We start from the raw sequence: 15,499 nt of genomic DNA, 5'->3' as shown, positions 1-15,499 counted from the left end.
CATCGTTCTGATAAAACAATTTACAAAATCCATTTATTATACACTGTGATGATCCACTTCATACTGGCATTTTTCTATACATTTGCAAAATATTAACATTATTCCAGACTTTTTACAGTTTTGATAATCATAATTTTTTTAAACTTTAATCACTTCTTTTAAGTACATGGCCTTTTGTTTTTACGTGACTGGCCTCTTTTATTTACGTACATGGCCTTTTTTCTCGTCCAGTTGGAAAGTTTAGAGACGGGGGGCGGTATAGACTTTCGGGCGCCTTCTGGCTCGTTTACTGGCATCACGTGACTATAGAAAAACGTGTCCAAAGTCTAGAACGAATATGTTTCATTTCAATTGCATTGTATTGATCCATTGATTGATTGTAGATGATCGTTAGTACTCTTCAATATCGTAATCCCACAAGTTGATTGATTGACCGATCGATTGGTTGATTGATTGATTGATTGTAAATAATAGCTAGTACTCAAAGTCTCTGTGATCTACCCCTCCATTTTCATTGATTGATTGATACATTGATTGATTTTAAATAATCGTTAGTTCTCGAAGACTCTTTAGTTCTCTCTTTAGTACTCTATTCAGTACTCGAAGTCTCTGTGATCGACCCCTCCGTACAAGTAGGCATCTTTAGGCGGCAGTTGTACGAAATTGTCTCTCCGAGTCAGTCTCAGAAAATCGTAAGGTTCATAATCCCAGAGAAACTCCACCTCATCTTCGTCATCATCCCCCGGGTCACGTGTGTAGATGACGACGTCATCGGCCTCCGTTTCCGGTTCCGGGTCAGCCCAGGGCTGCTTCTCGCCCGACCCGAAGAAGAAGTAGAAGATGACGCCGTTCACGTGAACTAACCCGGCTATCAGAAACACATAACTCCACCCGCGATAACCCTGGAAAAAAAATTTATATTGAAATTAAAGCCGAAGCGCCAAACCTTTCTACAATGTCAGTTTAAAGACGAAGCTTCCGATTTTCTTAAACTTATTAAGAAAAACCGTTAGAATTTCTTAAAGACAGCCCGTCTTATCACATAGCCCCAGCCGAAGTAACACTGCAAAATTCGTTGATTGATTGATCGATTTGATTGATTGATTGATTTATTGATTTGATTGGCCCACGGGGAACGGACTCAGCATCCCTCCCACCGTCCCTATGCAGTTATTCAAACCTGACCTGGACGGGGGACCCTATAGACTTCCTTTAACTTAAAGATCAGGCTCATGTAAGCGGCCGTGAGCCAGCCCACAGTTACTGGGCTCAGCATCCCTCCCACCGTCCCTATACAGTTACTCAGACCTGACCGGGACGGGGGACCCTATAGACTTTCTTTAACTTTATCAGACTTACGTAAGCGGCCGTGAGCCATCCCACGGTGAGAGGACTGAGCATCCCACCCACCGTCCCTATACAGTTACTCAGTCCTGACCGGGACGGGGGACCCTATAGACTATCAGACTTACGTAAGCGGCCGTGAGCCATCCCACGGTGAGAGGACTGAGCATCCCACCCACCGTCCCTATACAGTTACTCAGACCCATCAGGATACTGGCGTAGCGCGGGGCAACGTCTAGGTGGTTCACGGAATAACCTGAAATAAAGAAATAAACAAATAAACAAATCATTAAGGCTTAAAAAAAGTTTAAACACCTCTCTATGGTTGACACAATAATTATTATATAATATTTCTTGATAAAATATCAGTGATATCTTGATAAGATATCATAGTGATATTATATTAGAGCAGTTTAATTCGTCCTTCGTCTGACCGGGACGGGGGCGTTACAGACTACTTGGCACCTTTGACCCGTTACTGACCTGAGATAGCCATGCCGGCGACTGTGATCGCCACCGTGAGAATCGCGATGACGCCCGGCCCACCGTTACTCCTGTAGCTTTACCTGAGCTAACCACACCTGTAGCCTTACCTGACATAGCCACACCTGTAGAGTCACCTGTAACCTTACCTGACATAAACATGCCTGTAGACTTACCTGAGATGGCCATGCCGGCTACAGTAATGGCCACAGTAAGAATCGCGATGACGCCCGGCCCACCGTTACACGCCGCCGCGATCAGCAGAAAAATGCCTTCCGACAGGAAACCTGCAGCCACAAAAAAATACCATCAGGCGTTCTGATATCTTTTGTGAAACAGCAACAGCAACTAAAGGCAGTTACCTGACTCCTGACACAGTTGAACTGTTGTTCAGCCCCTCCTTGTGACCGTAGCGTGTCGGCCAACTGCCCCCTCTCCTTCGCACCCTACCTTTCAACTTTAGCCCGACCTGACCTGTGACCCTTGACCCGTACTGACCTCCGCAGTTGAACAGTTTGAGCACAACTGTGGTGCTCCAGCCCCTAGAGTGTGTATGCCAGCTGACCTCTGAACCCTATCACCCCTTACCTCTGACCTGACCTGTGCCCCTGACCCGTACTGACCTTCACAGTTGAAGTGTTTGCGCACAACCGTGGTGGCTCAAGCCGCGTGACCGAAGCATTTCTGCCAGCTGCCCGCCCAGAACCACCATGTCTCACCCCTAACCCATGACCTGTGCCCCCTGCCCCCGGAGCGTGTGGGACAGCTGACCCCCCAGCACCACCACCTCTCAACCCTAACCCCTGACCTGTGTCCCCTGACCTGACCTGTGCCCCCTGACCCGTACTGACCTCCGCAGTTGAACAGTTTGCGCACCACGGTGGTGCTCCAGCCCCGTGACCTTAGCGTGTCTGCCAGCTGCCCGCCCAGCACCACCACCAGCCCCATCAGGAAATGCGGGATGGCGGACAGGTACCCGATCTAGGGGCAGAGACGGGGAACAGATCAATTCGGCAAACTTTTACAACAATTCCGATCAAAGTTCTTAACCTAACATCATCACATGGAATTCAGAAGTTGCATCCTTAGCATTGCTTTAGGTACTTTGTTTTTACAGGTATTTTTCTAAGTACAAAACGGGTTCATCTTAAAACAACTGTTACAGAAATGTCCATAATAAGCCATCTTCGGGTACGGCTAGTGTTAAGGTTTGAGAGTGCCTACCCGTGTAGTATCGTAGTTGACATAGCTCTGCTGCATGTATATCGGCTAACTGGTCAGGAGCAGGTAAAACGTCCAGCTAACATGGTGTGGGTAAGATTAGAGCTGTAACAGTGGGGAGTTATAGGTGCTACCAACTGACCCAGCCGATGGGTCTAGACCTTTTAGCCGAATCGTTAGAGCGTCGGCATGTGGACTGGTGCCTGGGTTTGGCGTGGGTTCGATCCCCTGCCCGGGACCAGGAGTGTCTTTCTGTTTCTACTCTTCTAATTCTTACAGGTTTAGGGTTAGTGTTTGGCGCTTACAGTTATAAGGATAGTATGTGAGTGAGAGTTTTCCTACCCGTGTAGTATCGTAGTTAACATAGCTTTGTTGCATGTATATCGGCTGACTGGTCAGGAGAAGGTAAAACGTCCAGCTGCGGCAGAAATTCGCCACGATAATGGCGTAAACCGGCATGGACGTCAGCATGGCTCTCCAGGGGACTCCCCCCTCCTGTACACAACACAAATACATTATCTACAAGCTCTCACAGATACCCCTTACGAGCCTCTCGTTAGTATGGCTCTCCAGGGGACTCCGCCCTCCTGTGTGCAATGTAAATACATTACTTACAAGCTCTAACAGAAACCCCTTACGAGCCTTTAATAAACATGGCTCTCCAGGGGACCCCGCCCTCCTGTGTGCAATACAAATACATTATCTACAAGCTTTGACAGAAACCCCTTACGAGCCTTTCATAAACATGGCTCTCCAGGGGACTCCGCCCTCCTGTGTGCAATACAGATACATTATCCAAACATTCCCAAAGAAACCCCTTACGAGCCTTTCAATAGCTGGCTCTCCGTGGGACCCCTCTCTCCTGTACATAATGCAAATACGTTGTTTACACATTCTTACAGAAACCCCTCACGAGCCTCTTATCAGCATGACTTTTAGATACTATCTATAACAAAGTACTGACGACGTATCACAATTAAACGGGAAATACACCATACATTTGAATGAACCACGTACTTTTTTCAGTCATAGCTCTAGTCCCTTAGGAGGACGCTGCGTTTAGTGATACCTTAAGGACTCACCATAATTTTATTTTCTCCTTTATTCCCGATGCTCTCTTCTATGTACAACTGCTCTTCTCTGGAGACGGTGGTGTGTCTGGCGGGGGAGGGGGAAGAGACAACATACCAGCCACAGGACCAGACAAGTCCTATAACACCTGTAGTGACAATACATTCATGCTGTAAGATACGGTCCAAAATTGTTATACTCGAGTCAATATAGAAACCATCAGATAACTTACCGTTAAAAAATGTTACAAAATTTCTTACACCGCATACAGTAAGTCTGAATACGTTAGCATGTATATTAGTCTGTATTAGCATATATTAGCATAAATTGGCATATAGTAGCGCGTATTAGCATATATGATCATACATTAGCACCGTGACGTACCGTATGATAACGTAAAGAAGTCTGAATATATTAGCATACATAATATCAGTATACATATTAAAGTCTGAATATATTAGCATAATCTGGCCTGTATTAGCATATATTAACGCGTATTAGCATATATTAGCACAACTACATACCGTAGAAGTAGAAAGGCGACTCCCAGCCCAGTAGATCTGCCAGGATGCCGGACAGAGGCATGCCGGTCACCGCGCCGAAATACGTGCCTGAAGATAGGACATATAACGGTGAAAACTTCAATACGTAACTTGCCCTTGTCATGCTGGAATTTTCTACACATTGTTTTTCAATGATTTTATGTCTAAATCAGGTCATAGACCCCCGGCTTTTTTTCCCTTCGGTGGCAAAGTTACTTCCACATTGGTAACTTGAAGGCTTAAACAACAAGACTGGCAATGAAAACATACTATGCCATGGCGACGGTGGTTGCTGTTAGAGTTATTGTTTCCCTGGCACTGGTTTCACGATTTCATGATTTTGAGGAATCCTTGGTACCTGTTAAGTCTAGACAGATACAGTGCACTCCTCCCCAAGGGTTTCCAGGAATGTGGGCATAGATGTGGTTTAGAGACATTCCTGTGGACATTTCATGCATGTGGATAAAATTCCTGTACAATTCCCAGAATTCTTGCAAACTGCACACAATACTGTACCGTTAGGTTCCTCCCTGAGACGTCGCCAAAAAAACAATTCCAAATGTGCCCTAGCCCTTACCTGCGAAAGTGATGGTAGACAGCCGCGTTCTCTCCAGTGGCGGTGCCCAGTTACTCCAGATGCCGTGTGCGGCTGGATACGTCATACCCTCTGCCAGGCCCTGCAGTACACGCACGACCGCTAGGGCCCCCCAACCAACCCGGGCCGATACAGGCAGGAACAGGTTTAGGATATAGGTGGTGAACAGCGCAATTCCAAACACCCTGCATGAGACAAACAACAGGAGAGTTACTGCCAGTACAATTTTGCAGTTCCTACAACACCCGCTAGGTGCACCCTGCAGTTCCTATAACACTCGCACGGTGTTAAGCGCCCCCACCCATCCGGGTAGGAACAGGTTCCCGAACCTATTGTACTTGTACTTCCACTAGCTGATGAATTGTTTGTTTTGTGTGTGTGTGCGTGTGTGCGTGTGCGTGTGTGTGTGTGTGTGTGTGTGTGTGTGTGTGATTGTGTGCCCATGTGTGTGTGTGTGTGTGTGTGTGCCCATGTGTGTGCCCATATGTGTGTGTGTGTGTGTATGTGTGTGTGTGCCCGTGTGTGTGTGTGTGTGTGTGTGTGTCTGTCTGTCTGTGTGTTGCGTGTGTCTGTGTGTGTGTGTGTGTCGCCTAGTGTGTGTGTGTGTGTGTGTGTGTGTGTGTGTGTGTGTGTGTGTGTGTGTGTGTGTGTGTGTGTGTGTGTGTGTGTGTGTGTGTGTGTGTGTGTGTGTGTGTGTGTGTGTGTGTGTGTGTGTGTGTGTGTGTGTGCCCGTGTGTGTGTGTGTGTGTGTGTGTGTGTGTGTGTGTGTGTGTGTGTGTGTGTGTGTGTGTGTGTGTGTGTGCGCATGTGTGTGTGTGTCTGTGTGTGTGTGTGTGTGTGTGTGTGTGTGTGTGTGTGCCCATGTGTGTGCCCATGTGTGTGCCCATGTGTGTGTGTGTGTTGTATTACCTGTTTGCGGGATATCTCGCGGCCAGGTAGCCCCCCAGCACCTGAGTGAACAGGTATCCCCATAGAAACGCGCTGTTTGTTTGTTTGTTTGTTGTGAGTATTTACCTGTTTGCGGGATATCTGGCGGCCAGGTAGCCTCCGGGCACCTGCGTAAACAGGTATCCCCATAGAAACGCGCTGCTGACCACGCCAACCGTCTCCGGCTGCCAATCAAACTCGGGCACCTGCGGGGCGGTAACCATGGCAACTGTCAACTCTCGCGTGTTTCGACGAGACGTCGCAAAAGTTTACATATCACCAAAATGTACATCGACGAAAATGTGGCATTTGCAACAGTGATACATATGTGTACAAATATAGACGGCATGTTAATGTTACTGTAAACTGGAAATACTCTGAATAAGTAATCTGTATGATATTGACACATACTATCCCACATTAGCACATTTGAATTAGTATTTCATATTTTTTGCATTTAAAACTGCAGAAGCAAGCACCAAGATAAAGTCATTTATTTTCGGGATGGTACCCTAAAAATTAATCCGGGTCCAGTAACCGTTGTTTTTTTTTTCTTGTCACAAATTTGGGAATGTTTGCTCCATGAGGGTTAACATACATTGGGGTAGTGTTCTTTCAACCCACTATGTAGATAAGTGAGTAGAATATTGACTTTTAAAAAATCCAAGCGCTAAAAACTGCACTGGATGCCTTTAAGCTTACGACACGGCTTTTAAATTAATAACAGAAATAAAGAGGAGCGAAGACGTCCCATTTGATACTGTGATGTAGCCACAAAAAGATGTGTTTGATGATTAAGTATAAGATCTTAAGAAACGGTATTACTTACAGAAATAAAGACGAGTGAAGACGTCCCGTTCACATCTTCCTCCTCCGCTTTAGTGGTGTTCTCTAACATCTTAATGATAGAAACTCCCAGGTTGCACCGCATGCCAAAACTGATGACAAAACCCAGTGACGCCATAACGGAAATGACGTAACGCATACTTCCGGCGCAGCAGGTACAAGTGTTCGGGCAGCGAAACCTTCTCTTGTGTCCGCCATTTTCTTCTTCGTCCTCTAGCAAATCGTTTCTTAAACTGTGGTCACGTGGCGGTTCTGAGTCGTCTTGGGTTGTTTCTTGCTTCTTTTTCTTCTTGTCCTTTTTCGCCTTAGACACCAAGTTCTGCTTTTCTTCTGGTTTTCCAAGGAATCTTAAAAGAGAAAATGCTTTTAGGATCGATCACTTTTTATTGTAAAAGACAATAGGTGCTATGATATAAATCAGATGGATGAAAGAGTTAACTGAAAAAAAATTAACACACCATTTAAGAACATAAGCAAACTTTTAAAATGTTTATGTTTACCGAATGAAAACATATTGTTTTTGCTCTGTTTTCCCTTCTTCCGTTCCAAACACAAAAGGTCTATGACCTGAACCAGACGTCTGTCACCATGGTAACTAGTGTTGGGTTACATCATGTTGCAATTTTATAGCAGGAGGGATTTAGCCTCCTGTCACCATATATACGAATGTGTGTGAATAGGAATTAACAGAGCAGACCATATGCGAAGCTAAACGTTGTGCTTGCTTTACCATCTAGCTACTTTATACATGTACCCCATTAGCTACTGGAAGCGCCCCCTAGCGTACCTTGAGAATATTGTCGAGTTGCCCCGGATGGTCGAGTCTCGGAGCAGGGCTGGTGGCATTACGCCACCTAGCGACAAGGGCGTGTATCTGCAACTGTAAAAAACAGTGTCAGAACTGGGACATGTTATATCCATTTTTACTCCGATGCGGTTCTGGATACTCCAAGTGTATTCAGAACCGTATTTTATCCAGAACCATGCTCAGGCACAGTTCCGAATTGTCCATGTGTATCCAGAATTTTCCTTTATCCAGAACCATGCTCATGTACGTCTGGATAGTCCATGTGTATCCAGAACCGTGCTTTATCCAGAACCGTGCCTGATCCTAACCTTAACCCATTCAGGCATAAAACTAGATAGGCACGGTTCTGGATACAATAGAGACTATCCAGAACCGTGCCTGATCCTAACCTTAACCCATTCAAGCTTAAATCTAGATAGGCGCAGTTCTGAGTACAATAGAGACTATCCAGAACCGTGCCTGATCCTAACCCTAACCCATTCAGGCTTAAATCTAGATAGGCGCAGTTCTGAGTACAATAGAGACTATGGGTTGGTCTGACTTGGTCATATCGACCTTTAGGGCGTTATTTCAGGCTTGTCATAGTTCCCGTGACTTTTGTTTGACCTTCAAAACGAGCCGCGTTTCAAGGTCAGAGCCGAGCCCGTCACGGCGCTGTGGGAGTGCGTCATCAGGTCACGGGGTCACGGGGACACACCTATACCTGTGATATGTATATATACACCGGCACAGGGTAGAGTAACGTTACAATCAAGCATATATAAACTAAGACGTGACAAAAATAGCAATGTTGGTTTTTCTTTTTGTGCTGGGCAGCGTATCGTCGCAAGACACAATAATACACTTTCATTCATTCATTCATTCATTCATTCATTCATTCATTCATTCATTCATTCATTCATTCATTCATTCATTCATTCATTCATTCATTCATTCATTCATTCATTCATTCATTCATTCATTCATTCATTCATTCATTCATTCATTCATTCATTCATCAGTGTCCAGCCTCCGCCTTGGGTTTGGACTAGAGTTTAGGACGTTGGGTTGGAACCCGTGCTATAGGATAGTGATACCTCGTCTGGTACATTTAACCTGAATACCAATTCGTCTACGCTACGTCTGGTCTTCTTCTTCTAACAGTGGTACAACGAGAGAAACTGAAGCAAGAGACCATCTTGTTTGGTACATTAAACCTGAATACCAGAGCCGTCTCCGCTCCGGTTATGTTGTATATATCACCTGTCTTCCCCGCCAAGGCCAACAGAAGAACTAGAGTAGCTTTTCAATCAGCTGAATAAAAATTCAACAGATTTTAGCCTCTGTACACTTGAAAAAGCCACACAGGTGAAACCGGTCGTGTGACAGACTGAATAAAAGTTCTAAACGGGAACTATGCGGCTCCAGATGTCTTACTGAGGGACGACTGTGTGTGCGAAATGTCGGTTAGCTTGAGGAATGAATCCCTTCTACTATATAATATATAATTAAATATGATATGATAGTGTGACAGGCTGAATAAAAGTTTAAACGGGAACTATGCGGCTCCAGATGTCTTACTGAGGGACGACTGCGTGTGCGAGATGTCGGTTAGCTTGAGGAATGAATCCCCTCTGCTATATACTGAAAACTTCATTTTGCCCAGGTGAAACGTCACCTGCCACACCTGTCCGTGACGCCAGGCGTTGCCATAGTAACGGCAGACGACACCTCGACATTTTCCTCATGACGTCATGCAGTGTGTTTCGTCAGGCGACCGTGCAGGAATGTTACTGTGTTTTGTCACAACACGGAAATGGAGCGGATAAAGTTTGGACAAGCCATGATGCTGTTCTTGGGGTCGTGTGGCGTAGCGGCAGCGTGCTCGACTCGGAACCAAGAGGTCTCGCGTTCGAGTCCTGACATGCCACCGATCTTGTGCGCTTGGGAAGGCACTTTTTTACACGACTTTCCTCACTTCACTCAAGTGAAAATATTGTCCTCTGTGTTGGCGGCGGCATAAAATAAGTTGACGTGACTTGAGTGTGCCGCCACCATGTCTATTCATGAAATGTTTGAATAAAGGAAATAAATAAATGATACTGTTCTACAAACCTACATTCTTGAATACACGGAGACTGATCCTAAGCCTAACCCTAACCCATTCAGACATAGGTATATTGTACACAGTGCCGTTATATAGGTGTTCAGTTCTGGCATATATACAAAGTCAAATGCCGAGCTGACGACGGGTTCTTTCTTTTCCAGTTCTTTGACGACAGCCCCCGACATACCACTAGTAAAAGCAGAGTTTTCACGGAGGCGGCCCGAACAGAAAAAAGACGCCACGAACCATTTTACTGCACGGGTTCTTTTCAAGTTCTTTGACGACAGCCCAGACAAGTCAACTGCAGCGGCATTTTGCTCGCGCTTAAACCATACCGGCAAAGATATATTGCACCATTAGGTGTTCTGTGGGGATATATACAAAGTCAAATGCCGTACTGACGACATTTTACTGCACGGGTTCCTTCTTTTCAAGTTCTTTGACAGTCCAAAGCTCACGCTTTTGGCCAAACCCCGACATACAGTAGCCTCTATAGCACGCCACAAACTGGGGGTTTCGGGGGTTTCAGAGTCTTTGGGATCTTTTATGAGCTATTTTCTGATTGCATATAGACAACATAGCCGGCCTGGTTGAATAACCCCCGTTTTTAGAACTGGGCTAATCAGAAAACAGCCGAAGACCACCAAACCCCCAGTTCTATAAGCCTGCTACGGAGGCTAGACATACCACTGTTAAAAGCAAAGTTTTCACGCAGACGCTACCGACAGCAAAAGGGGACGCTACGAGCCATTTCCTAAACATGACACAACCTTTAACTATATAATAATACTGTTCTAGTAGAGTATCCAGAATCTTTGGTAGTCAAAAGCCGGTATTTTTTGCTCGCGCTTTTGACCAAACCCCGACATACCACAGGTACGTACCGCAGACTTTCACGGAGAACTTCTGAACTCAAAAGAAGGCAACGAACCATTAACTAAACATGACAGAACCTTTCGCGGCGTCGCGGCCTGCAAAATTCCGCCGTTTTTAGCGCCCGGCCCGGTCTGTCACTGACCGCAAACGCCAGTAAAAACAACGATAGAAAAAGACTCTTCGCGGGTCAAATTTTCTTGATGAAAGCCCGACGTTCTTTGGTATACAGCGAAGACACGCCCGTTCCACCCAAGTGCCGACTTAGCAACTTAAGTTCCGTCCATTAAACTTCAGACGCCTTGCAAAATTCTCCCGCTCAGACAAAGTTTTCAAAAAGCCTTAAAGATTTTAGAACTGTCAGCAATAATTTTCTAGTGACAGGCAACGCATACACCATGCCTAGGCCTAAGCACAAAGAAACGTAATCTCCAAGCAGATCACACGGTGGCAAGGCAGTATCCATTGGCCAAAGGAGTGTCCATCAGCCAACATGGATACTGCCTGGCCTATTTGATACTGTCTTGTACGGCCACCGAAAGATCTGCTTCAAAATTAAAAGAAAACGCACCCAACTTGTTTCCCGAAGACCGTTAAAAGTTTAGTACCAGTATATAGCTTTGTGCTTTTGCGTCGACTATTTACACAACGTGCTTACATTACCGTTTAGTTTTCAGGCACAACAAAGGCTCAACCTAAATTGGTCAAACAGTTTGTGTTTCAATAAGGGATTATTATCACGTTTTGTCATCACTTAATTTGTTTTCTGTAGATAGAAAAGTTGTTCTAACAAACGTTTGGGCACGTATATATAGTGTTACCTAATGTTATAATAATCGCTAGCGGTCCTGCCTCTGGACTAGGAGGTTGGGGGTTCGAATCCATCGAATCCTGGCTGTTGTCGCTCACCCGACATGCTACATGTAAAGGGCCGCAGTCATTTTTGTGCTTGTCGAAAATTTCGCCGGTACAATGAACCTGTAAATACTGTACATAGCGTCTGTCTTCTCTATCACAACCAGTGGGAGATTAGCTCTTCAGTGAGCTAAAACTGGATCGAGGTCACTTTGTTTCTTTCAGACAAAATCACTGCGTTTTGACGTAGCGAGAAATTAGATATGTTTAAACTGTCGTCATCAGACAATAGAGGGACAAACTATGTCACGCCAAGCTTGTTAAAGTGATTATAGGTGTTACAGGGTTGTCGCTGGACGTTCTGTTTTTAAAAATTTAGAGAAGGAAACAATATTGCTTTCATGCAAATTTTTGTTTCAACCTTAAGGGGAAGAGGTTTATCAGTCACGTAAGGTTAACAGTTAGTAGGACTTTCACCAATCAGTGACTGTTTTTCAAAGTAAAACACGCGTACGTACCAACCAAATTTTCGATGTCAATTGTACATCTTCTTCATGGAGTAAGCGTTTTTACCTCGCAAAACAGTCACTGATTGATGAATGTTCTATCAAACTAAGTGTCAAACTAAAGAAGTTTTGAACTGAGTACCTATGCTGTAGTGTTAATATCGACCTCTAAGACATTTTTCCAGTTTTATTCCTGTCAAGTTAGTTGACGCTTAGCAAACATGTCTCTACCGTTTCCGAACACGCGCTTAAATAAACACTCAGTCACGAAGCACACAGGCTGTCAGGAAGTATTTACATGTAGGACAGGAAATATGCAGATAAAACAGGCAGTACTCACGTGGATTTGTTGGTCCGTGCGTCACTCTACAAGTTTAGTAGCCCGGTAACAATTATCGTGCGATACGCAAGCACGATTTCCAGCGAAACTATGACAGAACAAACTTACGACAAGATTCTACGACAGACTTTTCCGTCGTAAGACAACTGTATTTTGCACGGCACATTCAAGACTGTCGCAAGAATGTCGCGTTGTGAAACCTGTCATATGACGACATGTGACAGTGTTACATAACGCTACATCACCCCTAGCCTCGCCCGGTAGTCTGGCTACCAGGCTCTACGAGATGGGCTTTTCGTGGAGTAGCAATTTGCTTTTTTTCCTTGTGGTATGTCAGCTCTGAATTGTACTCTGCAGAGGCGGGTTACAAGAAAACGAGTGCAGTTAATACCGATATGCCACAAGCAAAAAAATCATAACCAAGAAAAATATTTAGTAGAGGGGATTCATTCCTCAAGCTATTAAACCGACATCTCGCACACGCAGTCGTCCCTCAGTAAGACATCTGGAGCCGCATAGTTCCCGTTTAGAACTTTTATTAAGCCTGTCACACGACCGGTTTCGCCTGTGTGGCTTTTTATTATTCACACAGTATAACATTATACAACGGAAAGTGGTATCGCACTCAAGTATCTTAGACAATGTGGCTTCTTCAAGTGTACAGACCAAGAGAAAACTCGTGTAGCCTTGTAACTAGACTACGCCACCTCGCCCAGCTATCCCCTCCCCCCGGAACAATGCCCCCTGTTGTGGGTGAAACAGTTTCTGTAGCTGGTTCTTCTGCAGACCCCGTCACTAAACAAACGGCTGCTGACGGGACGGGGCTCCGGTATCAAGTTTTGTGATGTGTAAACATAAGGAAACTCCGCCTCTTATTCTACAGTGTAAGGGAAGAACTCGTAAACTTTTGACCCTTAAGTTAGGGCCAATTTTTCCTAATACTTGTCAAGCAGCGGTTTAGCGGTTTTTAGACCCCCTTATTTTTTAGACTGGCTAGGTTTGATCGTCTTCATCTTTCTTGTATTCTTGTATTCTCACATTATTTTATCCGGTGGCGCATGGCGTATTGGATACTGCCCTGCCAATGCATCCAATGTAGTTTTAGGGCTTGGAAAGCAGCTTTTTTTTAGTCAATATTCAAGACACTTGAATCTACGTACCATCTACGTACCACACTATCCCAATGTATATTGACCCTCATGGAGCAAACATACCCAAAATTCTGACGGAAAACGGTTACTGGAAGGGTCCTGGGTTGATTTTTAGGGTACCACCCAGAAAATAAAGGACTCATCCTGGGGCTTCTTTCTGCAGTTTTAAAAGCCCAAAGTATGAAATATTGATTCAAATGTGCTAATGTAGGATAGTATGTACCAATATCATACAGGTTGCCTTATTCAGAACATTTCCAGTTTTGCCGCCCTGAAATTGCATTGGATGCCTTTAACATTTGCTACTGTGTAGCTTGGAGATTCCATTACAATGCCTTGCCTTTATCACCAGGAAAAATCCATTTGCATTAATCACAGACTAGTTGGGCTACCCTGTCTGTGTGAATTGAACAGCCAAACCAATAAGTAAAAAAAAAATATTCCAACCTACTCACCGACACTTCGATGTGGTGTGGTAAAAATTTGCGGTGGTCGTTTGTGGTCCCCGACTAGTTGGTTTGTGGTGATTTTTAGGGGTTTAAATATATATATAAACGCTCGTCGTGACCAAGTTGTGTACTATGGTCCGGCGTGTTTGCAAACCAGTCAACTAGTCTATCAATCAATCTTACACTCTGACAACGCTAAAGTTTCCTCATTGCTGCGTGATAGTCCATATATACATCCGTTGCCAATTTAAACATTTTGTAGGGTCGTGTGGCGTAACCGTAGAGTGCTCGACTCGGAACCAAGAGGTCCCGGGTTCGAGTCCTGACATGCCACCGATCGTGTGCCCTTGGGAAAGGCACTTTCCACACTTTGCTCAGGTGGAAATGAGTATTGTATTGTCCCCCGTGTTGGTGGCGGCATTAATATAAGTTGAAAAAAAACTTGAGCGTGCCGTCACCACGTCTTGTGCGTACATGTTGGAATATAAAAAAAATGCGCTGTCACCCCCTCCCCTCCCCGTGACATTTCAGGAAGGGCTAAAGTGCAATGTGCTAAAGGTTGTAAATCAGGAGCGTACGAAACGGTTATTTCTAGTAATGACAAGTTTATAACTCTCGAGTGCTCTTGAACTCTGTATTACGTCCAAATTTAAAGTTTTACAGCCAATTCTTTACTCACGTACCAGACATGGGCTCACACTGGAGTAAAAGTTCCCACGGTTCCGTATTTGTACAACACATCATTACGCAACGCACTGCCCGGTTTTCTTACTTTCTTTCCGAGTAAAACGGTAGCAAATATTGGCTACGTCATTCTGTTATACTGTTGCCATGGCAACGTTCGACCATAAAAATTCCCAGCTGGTAATAAGATGCTTATCGCGCCTTGACTTTGTTTAGTTGGTTGATGGATTTATTTTATTGGTCACACATTAAGGAAGTTAGTACAAAAAAAGTGGTGGCACGCTCAAGTAGCTATAACATTTATTTCTTCTACCACATACACATAATGTAGCCTCCGTAGCAGGCTTATAGAACTGGGGGTTTGGTGGTCTTCGGCTGTTTTCTGATTAGATCAGTTAAGAAAAAACGGGTGTAATTCAACCAGACCGGCCATGTTGTCTATATGCAATCAGAAAATAGCTCATGACTACATCTGTGACGTCCCCCGTCCCGTCCCGGCACGTGTGCAAACCCGCTTATCTATTCATATCGCGTTGAGTTGTGTACAGGAATGTCGGCCATGTTTGCTAAATCCGTAAAAACCAAACATTAGACAGATCTGCTCAGCCGGGTAACATAAACATTAGGCATTCAGTCTGTTCGTTCAGACAGATCGGGCAAAATAAGGTGAACAAACTAATGTTGAACCAAACCTAAACGGCCAACTACCCTCACAGAT

General features: G+C 44.7%; 1 pseudogene; it reads right to left on the bottom strand.

Annotated features, from left to right (window-relative positions):
* Positions 1-593: 593 nt before the first annotated feature.
* LOC109465775 lies at positions 594-7,788 on the bottom strand (annotated as a pseudogene).
* Between the last annotated feature and the right edge of the window lie 7,711 nt (positions 7,789-15,499).

Source organism: Branchiostoma belcheri, unplaced genomic scaffold (assembly GCF_001625305.1).
Source record: "Branchiostoma belcheri isolate BF01 breed outbred unplaced genomic scaffold, Haploidv18h27 scaffold158, whole genome shotgun sequence".
Taxonomy (NCBI): Eukaryota; Metazoa; Chordata; class Leptocardii; order Amphioxiformes; family Branchiostomatidae; genus Branchiostoma; species Branchiostoma belcheri.
Note: the sequence above shows the minus strand (reverse complement) of the source record. Positions and strands in the feature narration are given on the sequence as shown.